This window comes from Ornithorhynchus anatinus, chromosome 1 (genome assembly GCF_004115215.2).
Source record: "Ornithorhynchus anatinus isolate Pmale09 chromosome 1, mOrnAna1.pri.v4, whole genome shotgun sequence".
Classification (NCBI taxonomy): Eukaryota; Metazoa; Chordata; class Mammalia; order Monotremata; family Ornithorhynchidae; genus Ornithorhynchus; species Ornithorhynchus anatinus.
In genome coordinates this window covers 54,284,734-54,304,924 of record NC_041728.1, presented here as the reverse complement: position 1 = coordinate 54,304,924, position 20,191 = coordinate 54,284,734, and the positions used below count along the sequence as shown (strand labels likewise).

Sequence of the window (20,191 nt, the reverse complement as noted above, 5' to 3'; positions counted from 1 at the left end):
CTTCTTTCTAGGGGCTAGAATGAGATCAGAGAATAGCCTTATTTTTGTGGTTCCTAGCATAGAGAGAGAACTCTGGTTTCCAGCCCAGTGCCCACAGGTGTCAAGAGCCACCAAAGGAGAGATTTCCCAGTGTTCCTCATCTCAACTGGTTCCCCCTTGAGTTAGTTCCACTGCCGCCTAGCTGACCTGGCACTGGGGCGATGGGGCAGTGGGTCAGCAGGGCTCAGAATCAGGTGGAGGCTCAGGGCTCCTGAGTTTTCTGAGGTATGAATAAATATGGCCAGGAATTCACGTAACTAGATGTTCTGGCTAACTGACATGGGCCACGGCAGCACAAACCATCCTGCCACTCCCAGCTGCCACCCTGCTAAGGTGATTATTTTTTTCCTTGACTACCCCCCTCCATCCTCCTTGTGCCTCAATCCCCATGGCTCCCCTGGCCCCCTTCTTTCCCATCTCCCTCCCTGCCCCTCTCCCATCACTATGGTCCCCAGCCCCCAAACCCCAAACCTGCCCTGCTTGGGATGGTGGAGATAAGGATGGGACCTTGACCCCCACAGCTACCTTCAGTTATCATCCCATCTTCCTCCTACCATTCCTCTCCAAATTCCTGGAGTGAGTTGTCTATTCCCAGTGTCTCAAGTTCCTCTTTTCGACCCCTTCCAATCTGTCTTTCCCCTTCGCTCCATAGAAACAGCCCTCTCAAAAGTCACCAAAGATCTCCTTCTTGCAAAATGCAACGGCCTCTACTCCAACTTAATCCTCCTTGACCTCTCAGCTGCCTTCCACACAGTCAACCACCCCTTTCTCTTGGAAATATTATTGAACCCTGGCTTCACTGACACTGTCCTCTGCTTGTTCTCCTCCTTTCTCTCTAGCCACTCAGTCTCAGTCTCTTTCATGGGCTCCTCCTCTGCCTCCCACTCCCTAACGGAGGAGTCCCTCAACGTTCATTTCTGAGTTCCCTTCTATTCTCCAGCTGCATCCATTCCCTTGGAGAACTCATTCACTCTCATGGCTTCAACTACTATCTGTATGCAGATGATTCCCAAATCTACATCTCTAGCCCTGATCTCTCTCTCTCTCTCTCTCTCTCTCTCTCTCTCTCTCTGTAGTTTTTCATTTCCTTCTGCTTTCAGGACACCTCTCCTTGGATGTCCTGCTGACACCTCAAACTTAGCATGTCCAAAACAAGATGTTATTATCTTATATCTACCCCAGCACTTAGTTCAAGGCCTGGCACATATTAAGCACTTAACAAATAATATGAAAAAGGGAAGGAAACAAAAAGAAGGGGATGTTTCTAAGAAAGTGGTCTGTGTCTCTCTCATCCACTATTCCTTGTCACTTTCTCCTCCTCACTCCCTCTATCCAGTCCAGCCTGGCTTGCCACCTCCCATTCCTAGGTGACTCTGATATTTATATCTGTTTAATCCTGGAGCTATGGTGGCTTGGAGGGTCAAGACCCAGTGTGCCACTGACCCTGGGCCTGACATTTATCTTTAACCAAGATTTGGTCTGGTTTGCAGTTTAACCATGCTTTACTTTTCAGAATAGGGGAAAAAGAGTACCACGGGGATGTGAGAATACCAGCAAGCAATAGACACACACACAGTCAGCACACACAAACACACACACACACCCCCCTACACAGAAATACACACCTCCAAATACAGAGCAATTGGTAAATCAGCATTCAGACCAAATGTCTGGATGGTGGCATTTATGCCCCTACATATTTCTAGAGCAACCCATACTTACAAAAGTGCTGGTCCCTGAAAAAAAAAGGGGGTGGATTTACTCATTCCTACTACTATAATTTCACAGGCCTATTAATCCTCCCAGGTCACTTCCTAAGTGGGGTGACTTTCATGCACAGTTCCACAATTTGGGAGTCCCAGTGCTTAAATGCTCCTGCTGTTCCATTTTTCCTATTCTGAGGATCTACTGAAGCTTTCTGTACCATATCATTCCCCCTGCTGGAAAAATGATGAATTCTGGAGGTCCCGGGGTCAGAGCAACATTGAGACAAAGTGGGGCTTTTTGCTTGAATTATCTGGAAAATTGATTCAACTTTTCCACTTCACTTTGCCACAGTCATTCTGAACTTGGCATCCTTTATTAAACAATATCTTATAGAGACTGATTCAAGTGGCCCAGATTTCTGAAATTTGTTACAGGCAGGGTAGTAGTCACTAAAAAACTATGATATTTGTAGAATTTGAAGGCACAGAATCATGTCTTTTCCCTTGTATTATATATCTTTCCTTCTGAAATGGGAGACAAAGGTAATTAAACCTAGTATATCTGTATCAGAGTAGATCCACAGCACATATTGACTAAATGTATTGCTTGTTTTTTTTCCCATTAAATATTGAATTTGAGGCATTTTTTCTTCATATTGTACTTAAAATAATATGCCAAGGGACTAGAATCTGGGTTTAAGAAACAAAAATTGTGTGCAAAGAGCATATTTTAAGGGTAAAGAGCAAATATTTGTAAAATGTGGAAGATTCAAGGAGTGCAAATCCTCTGTAACTTTTGGATTATGGTATTTGCTAAATGCATACTATGTGCCAAGCACTGTTCGAAGCACTGGTTTAGATAAAAGGTAATCAGGTTGGACACAGTCCCTGTCCCACATGGGACTCACAATCTCAATCCCATTTTACAGATGAGGTAATTGAGGCACAGAGAAATGAAGTGACTTACTCAAGGTCACACAGCAGACAGGTGTCAGAGCCAGAATTGGAATCTTTGACCTTCTGAATCCTAGGCCCCTGCTCTATTCATTAGGCAACACCGTAATTTTCTTAGGGGTGTGAGGTGAAAGAGCTTTGTAAAAGGTAATAAAAATGGCTGAAAATCTCTGTATTAGAGCAGGAGTGATTCTGGAAGCAAGACCGACACAACGTTAGATGCTTAGGTGCCATCCTCCTTCACTGTTCTTTCTTTGTTCATCTTGGAATTCCCACAACATCCCCCACACACCGAGAAGCAGCATGCCCTAGTGGATAGAGCATGGGGCTGGGAGTCAGAAGGACCTGGGTTCTAATCCCACTCTGCCCCTTGTCTGCTGTGTCTCTATCTGTTACCGATTTGTCCATTCCAAGTGCTTAGTACAGTGCTCTGCACATAGTAAGCGCTCAATAAATACTATTAAATGAATGAATGAATATATGACCTTGCACAAATCACGTCACTTCTTTGTGCCTCAGTTGCTTCATCTGTAAAATGGGGATTAAGACTGTGAGCCCCATACAGGACAGGGACTGTGTTCAAACTGACAACCGAGTATCTACCCCAGAGTTTGGCACAGTGCCAGGCACACAGGAAGCGCTTAACAAATACCATTTTTTAAAAAAGCCACCCACGTTCAAGCTTTCCCCTCGTTGAGCTTTCAGCGACCGTGACAATACATTTCCACTAGAGGACACTGTGAGTTCTAGATTCTAACTTCGTTACTGTGTCATATTTTTCACCAGGGATCTCTCCTGAACCTTGGACTGCATTTTCCCCCCTTTTCCTCCTCACATCCAGTATTTCCCAACCTCACATCAATCTGCCCATCCGGTTTCCCCACCTCTTCACAGCCAGCGAGCCCCGCTCCTTTCTTTTAGCAATAAGGCTTCTGTCCCTCAGTCGGGGCGATCGCTCGGCCAGTTTTCAGTTCTGTCCCCTGGCAGGAGCAGATATCGTCCAGATACATTTATGGTTCAGTTTTCCTTTATTCTGCCCCAGCTCCTGCCACCAAGGCCTGTGACTCGGAAGTGATGCCAAGTTCTATATGGAACCCAGGATGGGAACACAGGGGAAGCAGTGTGGCCTAGTGGATAGAGCATGGGCCTAGGAGTCAAAAAGACCTGGGTTCTAGTCCCTGCTCCGCCACTTGACCGCTGTGACCTTGGGCAAGTCATTTCACTTCTCTGTGCCTCAGTTACCTCATCTGCAATAATAACATTATGGAATTTGTTAAATGCTTTCAATGTGTCAGTCACTGTACTAAAAGCTGGAGTGAATACAAGCAAATGAGGTTGGACACATTCCCTGTGCCACATAGGGCTCACAGTCTTACTGCCATTTTACAGATGAGGTAAATGAGGCACAGAGTAGTCAAGTGACTTATCCAAGGTCACAGAGCAGACAAGTGACTGAATCAGGATTAGAACCCAAGACCTTCTGACTCCCAGGCTACCCACTAGCCCACGGGGCTTAAGACTGTGAGCCCCACATGGGTGTTGGACACAGTTCATGACCTGATTACCTTATATCTACTCCAGCACTTAGGACAGTGCTTAACAGATGCCATAAAAAAAATTAAAACCCACAAAGGAGCTAGGGCAGATGGAGGAGTTGGACATCCTCCAGAAGTGCTAACCAGTGAGCCACCTGGTTAGCCTCTGGAGAAATGACACATACGATATTATCACATGATGCGGTGTGACCATCGTTACACATGGGGCATCAAATGCATCTGTGTGCTGTGTGCCCACCCTGCCCTCAGCATTTGATCACTCAATCAATGGTATTTATTGAGCGCTTTCTGTGTCCAGAGCACTGTACTAAGCACTTGGGTGAGTACAGTGCAACAGAGTTGGTAGATGTTCCCTGTCCACAACGTTGATGATCCCCCCTTGGTAGCTAGGTCTTTTGGTTTGCACGAAACATCACTTTAAACTGCTATGGTAGGTCATGTGTGGAGGTTCACATCATCGACTTCCAGCTTGTTTTCAAGGATGTGAGCTTTCGGCCAGGCTGTGGCTGTTACAGAAGAAAAACAACTACCTCAGCCTTGGAAACTAAAGAAAACGAGCCCACAAATTCAGCCCAGAGCTATTTTTTGGTGCTCCTTTTGGGCACCATCAACCACAACCTGGACCATATTGATGAATGCAGTCTTCCTTAGCAGTAATACTTTTTTATCTTAATAGTATTTGTTAAGTGCTTACAAAGTGCCTAGTATTCTAATAAGCACTGGGGTAGATAGAAGATAATAAAAACAATAATGTTGGTATTTGTTAAGCGCTTACTATGTGCAGAGCACTGTTCTAAGCGCTGGGGTAGATACAGGGTAATCAGGTTGTCCCACGTGAGACTCACAGTTGATCCCCATTTTACAGATGAGGGAACTGAGGCACAGAGAAGTTAAGTGACTTGCCCACAGTCACACAGCTGACAAGTGGCAGAGCCAGGATTCAAACCCATGAACTCTGATAATCAGGTATCACATGGTGCTTACAGTCTTAATCCCCATTTTATAAATGAAATAACTGAGACGAATCATGGCCTAATGGAATGATCGTGGACCTGGGTTCTAATCCTGCCTTCACCACTTTTCTGCTGTGTGACAATTTCTCTGTGCCTCAGTTCCCTCATTTGCAAATGGGGATTAACACTGTGAGCCCTATGCAGGGCAGGCACTGTATGTGTCAAACCCGATTATCCTGTATCAACTTCCATGCTTAGTACAGTGTCCGCCACCTAGTAAGCATTTAACAAATGCCATATTACAAGCAAAACCAAACTGGGACCGAGAAGTCGTACCTTGCCCACCTGATGAAAGAGCTGTGCAGCCTGAACAAAGTTTGGTAGCATTTCACTTGGCCACACCATTTCTACACAGAGAGCCAAGTTATCAAATAAGCCACCCTGTTGCTGATCCAGTACTTCCCTCTCCAAATTCTCATTTAGGAAAATATTTTTTCCAGAGTTTTCCTCGTTCATGCTTTGGACCCGGTTCTAAGACAGTAGAGGGCGCTTTCTGCTCTTACTTTTTCCCTTTCCAGGCACATCACAGTTCTGCTTCTGCAGCTTTTACAGACACTGATTTATTTTTTCAATGGAATCCACATCTCATCTACTAAAAAATTGCAACTGCTGGAGAGTGGGAATGTTGAAAACAGAATTAAACGAATTTCTCATTTGTGGATTTTTGAATGCATTCCTTGAGATTATCTTTTGTTTTGTTAAAGACGGTGCTCTTCAAGTTATAACAAAAACACTGGTTTTTACCAACACTGACCTCAACTGAAGGCTCAGCGACACTGAAAGCGAATTGTTTGGGACAAGTTAAGCCACTGCATGTCAAGACAAGCAGAAAGAGGGACCCAATATTATGTGGAATTTTGTTCCACTCCTGTGACATTCTCGAAGACACAGCCCCAACTACAGTACCCATCTTTTTCAAATTAGTCCAGGCCAGTAAGGATGTAGTAAAGTAAACGAATGGTGAAAATTGCAATGATAACAGTGATTATTTTACAGTTTGAGCATTTTGTCAGGGGTAGTTCCCAAGTGATCAGGGGCCAAATCAGAAAAGCACTGCTCTAGTGCTTCCTTTTGGACCTCAACCCTTCGATGGCACATGGGAAGCAAAGAGACCGTCTCAAAATAAAAGAATTCTTAAAAATTCACATGTCGAAGCTTAGAAATGTGGAATAGCCTTTGCACCACAGAGAGATCTATCTGCACGGGTCAAATATATTTTCCTGCTTTGGGGTTGGCCAGATGTACAAACTGCTCCTCACTTTGGCAGATGGTACAATATTGGACAAAGTGGCTGTCACGAGGAATACAAGAACCAGATCCAAAATTATCTTGATAAATTATAGTTGTGGTAGGTAGGAACCACCACTCTGTTCCTCTAAGCATCCCACTGCCACTGATGAAGGCAATGGGTGAGATAGACTGCTGGTCTGATCCAGTCATGGCTTCACTTATGTATTTATCTTGGAGTACGACTGTGGTTCTTTTAAGAAACCCTGCCCTCTCTATTCAGAGGGAAAAGGGAAGCAGAGGTTGGATTGAGGCAGAAGAAACCCAACTCCTAGTGGTTTTCAATCAATCTTAATTACTGAGTGCTTACTGTGAGCAAAGCACTGTACTACTGTTTGCCTCCTGCTTCTGTTGTACTTTCCCAAACACTGAAACAGTGACTGGAACATAATAAGTGCTTAATAAATACCATTATTATTATTATTATTAAAGCACACTGATGGTATCCAGGGAGTTTTCAATAAATACCTTTACCAACATCACCATCACTACCACTACCCTCAATCAATCAATAGTATTTTTGGAGTGCTAACTGTGTACAGAGCACTGTACTAAGCTCTTGTGACAGTATGATTCAGTATGATGGGTAGATATGATTGCTGCCCACAAGGAAGAACAGTCTAGAAGAACAGACATTAAAGGAGGTTATCATGGGGAGTGGATATGTGCACAAATGCTGTGGGGCTGGATGAGGATCAAAGTAATTAAGGGGTAAGCAGCCAAGTGCATAGGTGACACAGAAAGGAGGAGGAATAGTGTGGGGAAATGAAGGGTTAGAAGGCCTCTTGGGTGACTTGATTTTAGTAGGGCTTTGAAGGTGGGGTGAGTGATGGTCTATTGATAAGAAGAGGGAGGGAGCTGCAGGCCAGAAGGCAGGATGGGAACAAGGGAGCAAAGAAGGAGGTATAGTGGGGAGATCAGTTTTAACAATCAAATCAGTGGTATTTATTGAGCATTTACTGTGTGCAGAGCACAGTAGGAAGCATTTAGGAATACAATAGAGTTGGTAGAGACAATCCCCTTTTGAGATGTAGGAAGATACAGGCTGAACGTTTTTAAGAAAAATCATCTGGGCAGCAAATGACACATGGATTACTTCACTCTGAACTAGTACTACTACTGTTATTACTGCTATAAACGTAAAAGTGCATTATATCTTTTGCCTGCGTTTTCTCTTCTTTTTGGTCCATGGAACCAGTCCCACTTTACGATATCCATTTTTTTCCATTGTATCCTTTGTAATAAATCCAGTCCTTTCTCTCACCTGAGAGTTTTAGTTTGAAAATAGCCATGCCCAAGGACTAAATCCTTTTTTAAGAATTCAGAATTTCTAATCTGTCAGTAGGAATTCAAATTCCCTCTCCAGGGACTATACGACCAGCAGGGAATCACCAGGCTAGGGAGAGGATGGCTTCAGAAAGTCCATATTCCCAAATATCTTTTTTCCATAGCCAAGTTTCAAGAGTGAAAATGTGTTTGACCAAAACAGAGTGATGTTCATTAGAGACAAAGGCAAAGTAATAATAATAAGTATTGTGGTTTTTCTTAAATGCTTACTATATGCCAAACACTATGTGCCAATCACTATGTGCCAGGCCCTGGGGTAAATACAGGTTAATCAGGTGGGACACAGACCCTGTCCCATATAGAGCTCACAGATGTGGTAACTGAGGCACAGAGAAGTTAATTGACTTGCCCAAGCTGTCAGCATAAACATGGCAGAGCTGGGTTTAGAACCCAGGTCTTTGTAACAGTGCTCTGCACATAGTAAGCGCTTAACAAATACCAACATTATTATTAGTCCCAGGCCCATACTCTCGCCACTGAGCCACACTGCTAGGACAGACTGGCTAGGCACAAAGGCAGCAGAAAAAAACCTTGGGGGAAGCAGAAGGATCATGTGGACTTGAGCCAAATATGAGTCAGCACTGCTGCCCCATTAGTAAAACAAAAAGTCAACATGGTACTGGAGTCCACTGGCAAGACAGAACAAACTCCTTCAATCACAGGGCCAGAAGAGAAGCAAAATGGCCTAGTGGAAAGAGGATTGGCCGTGGGGTCAGAGAATCTGATTTCTTATCCCAGCTCTGCTGTCGAGACCATGGGCAACTTCTCTGGGCTTCCGTTCACTCATCAGCAAAATGGGGATTCAATAGCTGTCCGCCTTCCTATTTAGACTGCGAGCTTCACCTTCCTACTTAGACTGTGAACCTCGTGGGGGACCTGATGACTCCCAGGCCCAAGCTCTTTCCATTAGGACACGCTGCTTCCCTCATAGTACTTGCCACGCTTAACACGTATTATTATTGCTATTGTTACTATTATTATCTTCAAGAGATCTTTCTCCATTGGGACAGCCTTTGTAGTATCCCAGATAAAACAGCCGTCTATATATCTTTTTCCTTAAAAAAAAAAAATCTCCAGTGAAGAAACTACAATCTCCCTTGGCAATGGATTTCTAGTCAGGAAGTTCATTTTAAAATTAAGCTTAACTCAATATTTAGCTTAGCCCATCCTCCATGGAAATGCTGCTAAGTTGCATCAAAGTGGCCTGGATTCCTTTTCCCTCACCGTGCTAGATCCAAGCATCTGGCTTAACCCACATTCTTCCTTTTCATCTTTGTTTCAAAAACTTACTCCAATTCTCTCTCGCAGCCTTTGTGTGCAAAATAAAAACGTCCAGACGGGGCTATTGTCCACTGTATCATCTGAATTTGTACTCTGACAAAAAAAAAAATGGCTTTGAAACTAAGGCTGGTCTAAAACAGGGTTCTAATTCAAGAGTTACCCCATCAGAAATTGGACAGTGGACTGCAGTGTGGTACACCAATGCTCACCCTGTTTTAAAGTAATTTCTGGAAGGGCTTATATGCAAACGTAGACACACATACTCCACATTTGTGATATGCAGCCATGACACCTCAGAATATGAACTCCCTCAGAGCAGGACCACGTTCAAGGACAGTGCCATTTCTTTCCTCAAGTGTCATGTACATATGCACTCTTAGGAATTGTGTATACGCGGCCCCTTGTAATAATTACATCTTCAGTTGTACATTGGGTCTCCATTCCTCTACAACTCATGCAATCCAGGGACAAGTTTGGCACTATTTACTGACTGACCCAAACATACTGAAGCTAGCCCCTTCATTACCTCATTTCCTCTTCTCCCACTCCCTTCTGCGTCACCCTAACACTTGGATTTTTTTCACCCCTCCCTCAGCAGCACAGTATGTCATATCGGTCATTTATTGATTTCTCTTATTATCTGTTTTAATGTCTGGCCGTAACCTCCTTATGAGCAGGGAATGTCTCTACCAACTCTTTTCTGTTGCATTCTCTCAAAATTTAGTGCAGTGCTCCACTCACAGCAAGTGCTCAATAAATTCCTCCCCTCACTCCATTCCCTTCCCCTCAACCCCATTCCCAACCGCTTTCCTGCCCTCCCTATCCCAAACTCGACTTAACCTTTCCCTGTTCCCCCTGTATTTTTCTTTTTTTGGTTTTATTTTAATGTTGGTATTTGTTAAGTGCTTACTATGTGCAGAGCACTGTTCTAAGCGCTGGGGGAGATACAGGGTAATCAGGTTGTCCCACATGAGGCTCACAGTCTTCATCCCCATTTTACAGTTGAGGTAACTGAGGCACAGAGGAGTTAAGTGACTTGCCCACAGTCACACAGCTGACAAGCGGTGGAGCTGGCATTCGAACCCATGACCTCTGACTCCCAAGCCCAGGCTCCTTCCACTGAGCCACACTGCTTTGGTTTTATTTTAATAATTTACTCCACCCTAAGTAATGTGGGCAGCTACTGCAGCCAATGTTGCGTGACTATCAGCCCCCTTCTCCCTCTGGCTTGTAGTTAAGCAAAGCAATGTGGCTAAGTGGATAGACCACAGGCCTGGTAGTCAGAAGGATCTGGGTTCTAATCCTGGTTCTGCCACATGTCTGCTGGGTAACCTTGGGCAAGTCACTAAACTTCTCTGGACCTCAGTTACCATATCTGTAAAATGGGGATTAAGATTATAAACCCCGTGTGGGACAGGGACTGTGTCCAAACTGATTAACTTGTATCTAAACAGCGTGGCTCAGTGGAAAGAGCACGGGTTTAGGAGTCAGAGGTCATGGGTTTTAATCCTGGCTCTGCTGTTAGCTGTGTGACTTCAGACAAGTCACTTAACTTCTCAGTTAATTACCTCATCTGTAAAATGGGGATTAAGCCTGTGAGCCTCAAATGGGACAATGTGATTTCCCTGTATCTACATACACATAGCAAATAGTAAGTGCTTAACAAATACCAAAATTATTATTATTATTATTATTACTCCACTGCTTTGAACAGTGCTTAGGACATAGGAAGTAGGGAAGCAGCATGGCTCAGCGGAAAGAGCCTGGGCGTGGGAGTCAGAGGTCATGGGTTCAAATCCCAGCTCTGCCACTTGTCAGCTGTGTGACTGTGGGCAAGTCACTTAATTTCTCTGTACTTCAGTTACCTCATCTGTAAAATGGGGATTAAGACTGTGAGCCCCACATGGGACAACCTGATTCCCCTGTCTCTACCCCAGCGCTTAGAATAGTGCTCTACATATAGTAAGCGCTTAACAAATACCAACATTATTATTAAGTGCTTAACAAGTACCATAATTGTTATTGTTATTATTATTATGCCTTCCTACCCCAGCCAAAGTCACAGGAATAGGGAAAGGGACAGACTGAGACAGGATGGATTGAAGTGGGACTAGGGGAGGAATTAGGGGACAGCTCAGTCCCTTTCACTCTGCTACTGCTGTCCAACACCCTCTGTCTCTCTCCCCATTCCTGCAGCTCTAGCTGGGGCTAGAAGAAGGGGGAAGAGGGGACAGCAGTAGTGGCCATGTTTGAGGTAATTCATTTTTAAAAAGGAAAAAAAAGTCCTGAATGCGAGAAATGGGAGGGAGACTGGGATTCAGATGAGGGTCAAGCTCAGGGTGTGGGGAAACGGCAGAAAAGCCTCTGGGAATAGGATCTGGTTAGGTGTGAGTGAGCTGAATGATGGTAGGGAGCAAGGGGTGTGGAGTAGAGTTTACAGCCTAATTTTCCTTAAACGTGGTGGCAGTAGACACCTTCCTGGTAGACACGTAGACACGTTCCTGGTTCTGGAATGGAATCTATCTATCTACCTGTAACTTGGAGAACCTGGGTTTTAGTCCTGGATCTGCTACTTGCCCACTGCGTGACCTTGGACAAGTAACTTAACTCCTCAGTGCCTCAGTTTCCTCACCTGTAAAGTGGGGTTTAAATATCCATTCTCCTCCCCATTAGACTAGGAACGCCACTTGGGACAGGGCCTCCAATTGATCTGTTTAGCTTGTATCTACCCTAGTTCATAATACAGTGCTTAGCACATAGTAAGCGCTTCACACTCCACTATTATTACCCTTATTAATTGCAAGTAAATTAATATTCACTTCTCCCTCAGCCCCAGAGCACATATATATATATATACCTGTAACTCATTTTCCTGTCTGTCTTCCCCTCTAGATTATAAACTTCTTGTGGGCATGGAACATGTCTCTCATCTCTGTTGCTTTTTTTGTTGTTTGATTTGTTTTTTAATGGTAGTTGTTAAGCGCTTCCTATGTGCCAGGCACTGTAATAAGTGCTGGGTAGGTTCAAGATAATCAGGTTGAACCTAGTCCCTGTCGCATATGGGGCTCACGGTCTTAATCCTCATTTTACAAATGAGGTAATTGAGCCACAGAGAAATGAAGTGACTTGGCCAAGGTCACACAGCAGACAAGTGGCAGAGCTGGGATTAGAAACCAGGTCCTTATGACTCCCTGACACATGCTCTATCCACTAGGCCATGCTGATTCTCCAACACTTCCAAGCACTTAGGACATGCCCTTTCTTGCCACCGACCCCTCACCCATGTCCTGCCTCTAGTCTGGAATGTCCTCTCTCCTCAAATTCAGCAGACAATTACTCTCCCCCACGCTTCAAGGCCTCCCAACCCCACAGCACTTATGTACATATCAGCAATTTATCAATTTATATTAGTGTTTGTCTCCCCATCCCTAGACTGTAGGCTCGTCGTGGGCAGGGAATGTGTCTGTTTATTGTTGCATTGTACTCTCCCTAGTGCTTAGTACAGTGTTCTGCACACAGTAAGCGCTCAATAAATACCACTGATTGATGGGTTGATAAACTGATTCAGGAGTCAAAATCTGTACTAACAAATTAATTTTAATTTGGTGACTAGTGACTTTGCAGCGCCACTCACCCCAGCCCTGTGCTGCCAGCCACATTCCCAACCAACATAGTGGGCAGGCAAGGGCACAGTCCAGCACCTCAGACAGGTTACATCCACATACAGGACAAGTGGTCCAAGCCTACTAGTGTCGAGGCTGTGCCTCCGGGCCGTGAACAGAAAGGCAGTTGGTTGCCTCTGGATCTTTGCCACCCACACTGTCCAGCTATTTTTCGTGACTCCTGCTGGCCCTCCGATGGTGCATTGTTCAGAAACCTCCAGACAGTTGGAGAACTGCGTCTTGAACCCAAGTCTCCTGATTCCCAAAGCAGTCTCCTTTCCCCTGGACCAACTGCACAGCCTGATACCGATGGTCAGGAAATATTTTTGGTATGATGAAGATGATGATGATGGTGGATTTTTTTATGGTATTTGTTAAGCACTTATTATGGGCCAGGCACTGTAATAAGCACTAGGTTAGGTACAAACTAATCAAGTTGAACACACTCCCTGTCCTACAGTCTTACAGTCTTAATCCCCATTTTACAGGTGAGGAAACTGAGGTATAGAGAAGTTAAGTGACTTGTCCAAGGTCACACAGCAGACAAGTGGTGAAGCCAGGTTTAGAACTGGGGCCTTCTGGCTTCCAGGCTCAAGCTCTATTCACTAGGCCACTTTATGGTGATACCATGGTGTTAGGAAGCGCTTGATATAATAATGATAGTATTAAGCACTTACTATGTGTCAAGCACTGTCCTAAGCACTGGGGCAGATATAATCTAATCAGGTTGGGCACAATCCTTGTCCCACATGAAGCTCACAGTCTTAATCCCCATTTTACAGATTAGATAACTGAGGCACAGAGAAATCAAGTGACTTATCCAAGGTCATACAGCAGACAATCGGTGGTCCCACAGCAGACAAGTAATGGAGCTGGGACTAGAATCTAGGTCCTTCTAACTCCCAGGCCCATGTTCTATCCACTAGGCCATGCTACCACTCTAGTATTTTATAGCACTTTTATTACCAAAGCATTCTCACATTAATTAGTTCATTTCAGCCCTCACAACAACCCTGTGAGGTAGGGAGACAAGGAAGGTATTATTATCCCCATTCTACAGATGGGGAAACTGAGGTACAGGGAAATTAAATGATTCATCCAGTCACACGGCAGGCTAGCAGCACAATTTGGACTCGAACCTAGGTCCCCCTGCTTCTAGACCAGTGCTTGATTGCTTTGTCACACTGCTTCCTGCTGTTGATGATGAGACCCTGTTCAGTCCCTGTGCTCTAATGAACCATAACCACAGAGCTCTGCTTGGGCAATTTTAAAAGTTGTGAATTGCAAAAAATATAGCCATTCCCCAGGGATCAAATGACTTTTTAATACTCTCACAATTCTAAAAGGCAAGGAGATTTTAAGCTACAGCTGAAACCCAATCCTGGTATTTAAATCCAATACAAGTTGGAAAAAGCAGGTTGGTCTACTCACATCGCAGCTTGCATCAATCAGATGTAGTGTCTTCTATGTTCAACTGCTCTTTCCTCCCAGGTCTGCATGTAGTGATTGTTGGAAAATTTTTGCTGTTTCCTTGTTGGCTGGTTCACCCTGATCCATTGCAAAAAGCAGCCATGCTGGGATCCGTAGGGCATTGCTGGCTGTCCTCCAACACAGTTGTGATGCAATAATCCTTCCCAGGAATGAGCATTTTGACTCAGCTGACCTACTTAAATAACACATTAGCAATCTTAATTTATGCATGTCTCCCAGTAGAAGAATAGGGGAGAAAGCTTCTGTCTTTTCCTTTGTGTTTCTACAGATTTACAGAGAAATAAAATGCCATAATCCAAGCAGAGATATTGGGAATAGGTTTATGTAACAGGTTACAGGTTTACATGAAACCTCCTGGTGAAACCTTCTTTGATGGATCTAAGGCAAAAGGTTTATTTTTTTTTTCTTTCAGCATCTCTTCTTTCTGTTGGGGTGGACCTACTGACCCCACTGAGTTAGATTTCAGAATGTAGAAATAGAGAGACACCATGAGAAAGAGAGTAGATAAACCAACTGGAATCTAGTTTTCCAGCATAACAAAATGAGTCTCCCTTAAATTCTAACTGGTAAGAGTGACCCCTTAAATCTGGGTGACTCCATGCCTTTGCATAGTTATCCAAAGAGAGTGGAATAGAAGAAAGAAAATCAGTAAAGAGGCCTTCACCAGAACCTTCACCGGTTCAGAGGCAAGATGTTGGGGAGAGGTCTGTGGTGAGATGGAAGATAGAGATACAGTGAATAGGTCGGCATTAGGGGATTGAAATGTACTGACTGGGTTATAGCAGGAAATCAGGGAGATAAGGTAAAGGGTTGAGTGTTTTAAAGCCTATGATAAGAAGTCTCTGTTTGATGTGGAATTAGATGGACAACCACTGGAGGTTCTTAGGAGTGGGGAAACATGGACTAAATTGTTTTACAGAAAAATGATTTGGGCAGCAAAGTGAAGAATAGGCTGAAGTGGGGAAAGGCAGAAGGCAGGGAAGTCAACAAGGAGCCTGATGGAGTAATCAAGGTGGGATAGGATAAGTGCTTGGATTAACATGGTAGCAGTTTGGATTGAGGAAGGGTGATTTCAGTGATGTTGTGAAGAATGACCTGTCAAGATTTGATGCAGATTGAATATGTGGGTTGAATGAGAGAGATGAATTGAAGATAACACCAAGGTTACAGGCCTATATGACAGGAAAAGTGATGGTGCTGTCTACAGTGACAGAAAACTCAGGGGAAGAGAGGGTTTGTATAGGAAGAGAAGTTCTGTTTTGGACATGTTAAATTTGAGATTTTGGTGGGACATCCAAGTAGAGTTGCAGGAGAAAATGTAAGACTTCAGAAAAGGAGAGAGATCAGGGCTGGAGTTATAGATTTGGGAATCTTCCACTTGGAGGTGATAGTTGAAGCCATGGGAGTGAATAGATTCTCCAAGGGTGTGGTTATAGAGAATAGAAAGGGACCCAGAAATGAACCCTGAGGGACTCCCACAGTTAGGGATTGAGATGCAGAGGATGAGACCAAGAAAGAGCAAGCAGAGAGATAGATAGAAGAACCAGAAGAGGACAGCGTCAGTGAAACCAAGATTGGATAATGTTTCCAGGAGAAAGGGTTGTTATACAGTTTTGAAGGCAGTTGAGAGGTGGAGGAGGATTTGTTGTTGACGTAAAGGCCACTGGATTTGGCAAGAAGAAGATCATTTGTTACCTTACAGAGTGCTGTTTTAGTGAAACAAAAGAGGCAGAATATAAACTGGGAACATTCAAGGAGAGAATTGGAGGAGAGGAAGTAGAGACAGTGGGTGTAGGCAACACACACAAAGAGTTCAAAGAAAAATGTTTGAGGAAAATGGAACAATAACTGGAGGGAGTCGTGGGGTCAAGGAGAGGTTTTTGTGGTATAGGGGATATATGAGCATGTTTGAATGCAGTGGATTTTGAGACGAGAAGATCTATTGAGATACCTCTGAGAAAGATGGGTGAGTAGAAGAAGATGCAGGAGGAGGAGGGCCTGGAAAGAAGCAGGGGAGATTTTAGGGAGATGACACCTTATGGTTTCAATTTTCTCAATAAAATATATGGCCAAGTCATTAGGGGCAAGAGATGAGCCGGGAGTTGGTGGTGGGGAGCGGTGGGTTTGAGGAAGAAGTTAAACATTTCATGATCGTGATCAACCAAAAATGTACTAATATCCACAGCTATACAATTTTGTGCAGGTGCTGCAAAAATCATGTTTTTAAATAGACAGGCCTGCCTCTGTGTTTGAGTCACTTCAACTAATCCTGAAATCTGCAAATGTACTGTCAGGACAAGACATCAATCTAATCTTGAGAAATAGCAGGGGCATTAAGCATTTCAGCCCATTTCATTGACTAAGGTTTTATCTTTGTGAAACACTAGAAATCTCCATTGATCCTGGTTGATTTATATGGGACTTTGGAGCTAAAGTGCATTTTCTGATTACTGCACAGATATTTTAGCCATGAATTTTCTGGTTCATCTCATTGTCTAACATCACTATCAACATCATTTATTGGGTAGTTTCTTTGTACAGAGCATTATATGGGTATTTTGGATCATTCAATAGAAGTAACAGATTTAGTCCCTGCCCTTGAAGAGCTTAAATCTAATAGAGGATACAAGCAAACAAAATTTGGAAGCATTAAATAATCAAGAGAGTAAGAGTATATTTGCAAATGATAAGAACTAAAGGAGACAAGTATATAAATTTTAAAAATATAACACCATCCATTAATAATAATAATGATAAGCACAGTGCTTGGCACATCGTAAGCACTTAAATACTATCATTATTATTATTATTATATTTATTGGGCACTTACTATGTACAAAACACTGTACTAAGTGCTTAGGTACTAAATAAATACTTTTTATTGGTTAATAGCCTTTACTCAAAAGCTCCCATTTCTAACATGTTTCAGTTGTTCCCAAAAGCCCAGTTCATTCATTCATTCACTCAATAATATTTATTGAGAGCTTACTGGTTGCACAGCACTGTATTAAGCCTTTGGGAAAGTACAGTATAACAATGAACAGTGACATTCCCTCTAGCTTACAGTCTAGAGGGAAACAGCATAGCTCAGTATAGTCCCACCTACCCAAAGGAGACTCGCCTCCTATCCCTAGACACAGTTTGGATTGTTTTTTAATCCCAAAGAGTAGTTCCGGACTCCTGCAACTCTTCCCTTTCCATTTCTCATAGTGTTGCCATGTTTCAGTACTCCAGGAGCATTGTCAGTATTACAAAGTGCCCCTTACTGGCTACCCAGTGATAAGATTGGCACACTTCCCCAGAATAATAATAATATTTGTTAACCACTTACTATGTGCCAGGTACTCTACTAAACACTGGTGTGGACACAAGCAAATTGGGTTGGACACAGTCCCTGTCCCATGTGGAGCTCACAGTCTCAATCCTCATTTTACAGATGAGGAAACTGAAGTACAGAGAAGTGAAGTGACTTGCTCAAGGTCACACAGCAAATGAGTGGCGGGGGCAGGATTAGAACCCATAACCTTTTGAGTCTGAGACTTGTGCTCTATCCACTACACCATGATGCTTCTAGAACCAGAACCAGGTTCAGAACAAGAGGGGCCACTGAAGGCACTTCAAAAATACTAAATGCCCCTTTGAAGATACAATCTTGGGAAGAGGAGAGGACCGCACATTCAGGTATGATTGGAACCGAGATACTAAGTCAATACTGACCTCTCTGGAGACACTTGAATTTACTAAATAGGGCACTGTCCTTGAACTTCTGATTCCTTGGACTAGTCCAAGTAGCAACCCGAGTTGCTTTGACGAACGTCAGAATATTGTGTTACAATATAACAAATAGAGGCACAGCAATTAGACTTTAAATTCCTTGGACCAGTCCAAGTAGCAACCCGAGTAGGTTTGATGAACCTCAGTATTGTGTCACAATCTAATCTTTAGAATAATGAAAAGGAAACTGAAGCTGAGCACTAAACCATGTCCTGCCTCCCTCTAAAACACCTCCCAAGCAGAGAGGTTAGGAAAGCAAGACTCTTTCTGACCAGCAGACTTTGGTCATCCTTTGACAACCAGAAGGTTTTTCCATAGTGCTCTCCTCCTGATGAGAAGAGGCCATTAGCTGCCCATCATGAGCCCAGAAAACTCGACCCACAAGAACAGCCCACCCAGGAGACACCTGATAAACTGTGACTGGGAAGCAGCATGGCTTAGTAAAAAGAGCACAGCCTTGGAGTCAGAGGACCTGGGTTCTAATCCTGATTTTGCCACTGGCTTGCAGGGTGACCTTGCGCATGTCCCTTTGTTTATTTGGGTCTCAGCTTTCTCACCTGTAAAATAGGGATTCAATCCTACTCCTTTGTAAAACCATGAGCCCCATGTGGGACAAGGATTGTGTCTGACCTGATTAGCTTGTATCTATCCCAGCACTTAGTTCAGAGCTTGGCACATAAGTCTAAACTAACATCATAATAACTTAAATATCAAAATAATTTAACAAATACCATGATAGATGGCAGTGTTCTCTGAATTACCCAATTATCTGGGAATTTTCTAGCAATCATAGAATCCTAGCCTTAGCCGTGGCCTCCCCTCCTCTCCCTTAGGCCCCTTCCCGACAGAGTTGCGACTCCGTAATTTATCACAGTTCCACCAGCACAACTACAACCGAAACCCAAGGTCTCGGTGTTCTATTCCCTGCCATCATGCTCTCAAAAGGGGTTAACACGATGCGGTCATATGTTTTGCTAGGGCTCCAATGTATTTATACCTTAGGTTATGAGTCATGGTGGCTATTTATAGTTTCTTTACTGAGGACATTTTTGTTTTCACTTCCATCTTAGGTCTGGTTGGGAGCCAATTTCTCCCTGACCCTGCCAGTAAGAATATCTGTTCATTCCAAACAAACTACACATGGCGGATCAAGGCAGGTGACTCACCTCCTCTTGCTGTTTATCAGAGCTGTCAGATGCACTAAGCCCAAGGACTCACAGACTCCACCCAACCCCCGTGTTCTGGATCATAGCTTTTAAGACTCTCTACCAAGTTGCTCTCTCTCACTCCCCTGCTTTGCCTAACTGACCTCTTTGGGTGCTGGACCCCAGCTTCTGCTCTTAGGTCCAAGACACCCGTGTCCCACACAAGTTTTCGAGCTCCACAAGGCAGATCTGTAATTTACATTTACATATCTGTAATTTATTTTTTGTATTGATGTCTGTCCCCCACCCCCAACTCTCTCTAGACTGTAAGCTCATTGTAGGCATGGAATGTGTCCGTTTATTGTTGTATTGTACTTTCCCAAGTACTTAGTGCATTGCTCTGCACACTGTAAGTGCTCAATAAATACGAATGAATGAATGAATGAATGAATGAATGAATGAATGAATGACATTTCCTTCTCCAATTAAAGACTGCACAACATTTACTTTTCCCACAAAGCCATTCAAGCCTTGATCTCACCAAGAGCTCCCACTGCCATATTTTTTTATGGTACTTATTAAGCGCCTACTTTGTGCCAGGCCCTTTCCTAATCAGTAGGGTAGATACAAGCCAGTCAGGTTGCACAAAGTCCATGTCCCACATGGAGTTCACAATCTTTATCCCCATTTTACAGATGAGAAAACTGAGGCACAGAGAAGTTAAGTGATTTGCCCAAGGTCACAGAGCAGATGAGGGGTGGAGCCAGGATTAGAACCCCGGTCCTTCTGATTACCAGATCTGTGCTCTACCCACTATTATATTGTTGGTATTTGTTAAGTGCTTAGTATGTGCCGAGCACTGTTCTAAGCGCTGGGGTAGATACAGGGAAATCAGGTTGTTCCACATGAGGCTCACAGTCTTAATCCCCATTTTAC

The 20,191-nt window shown here is 43.7% G+C and overlaps 1 protein-coding gene across 2 annotated transcripts in view; it reads right to left on the bottom strand.

The window, feature by feature from the left end:
- FAM181A (family with sequence similarity 181 member A) overlaps window positions 1-20,191 on the bottom strand; it is a 101,342-nt gene that overhangs the window by 27,764 nt on the left and 53,387 nt on the right. The window contains exon 1 of one of the 2 annotated variants that reach the window (XM_039911882.1): window positions 14,277-14,506. The exons of the other annotated variant lie outside the window; for it this stretch is intronic. The gene's annotated coding sequence lies outside the window, so the exon portion shown is untranslated. Of the gene's footprint in view, window positions 1-14,276; window positions 14,507-20,191 lie in introns of those variants that run through there. 2 annotated transcript variants of the gene reach the window in all.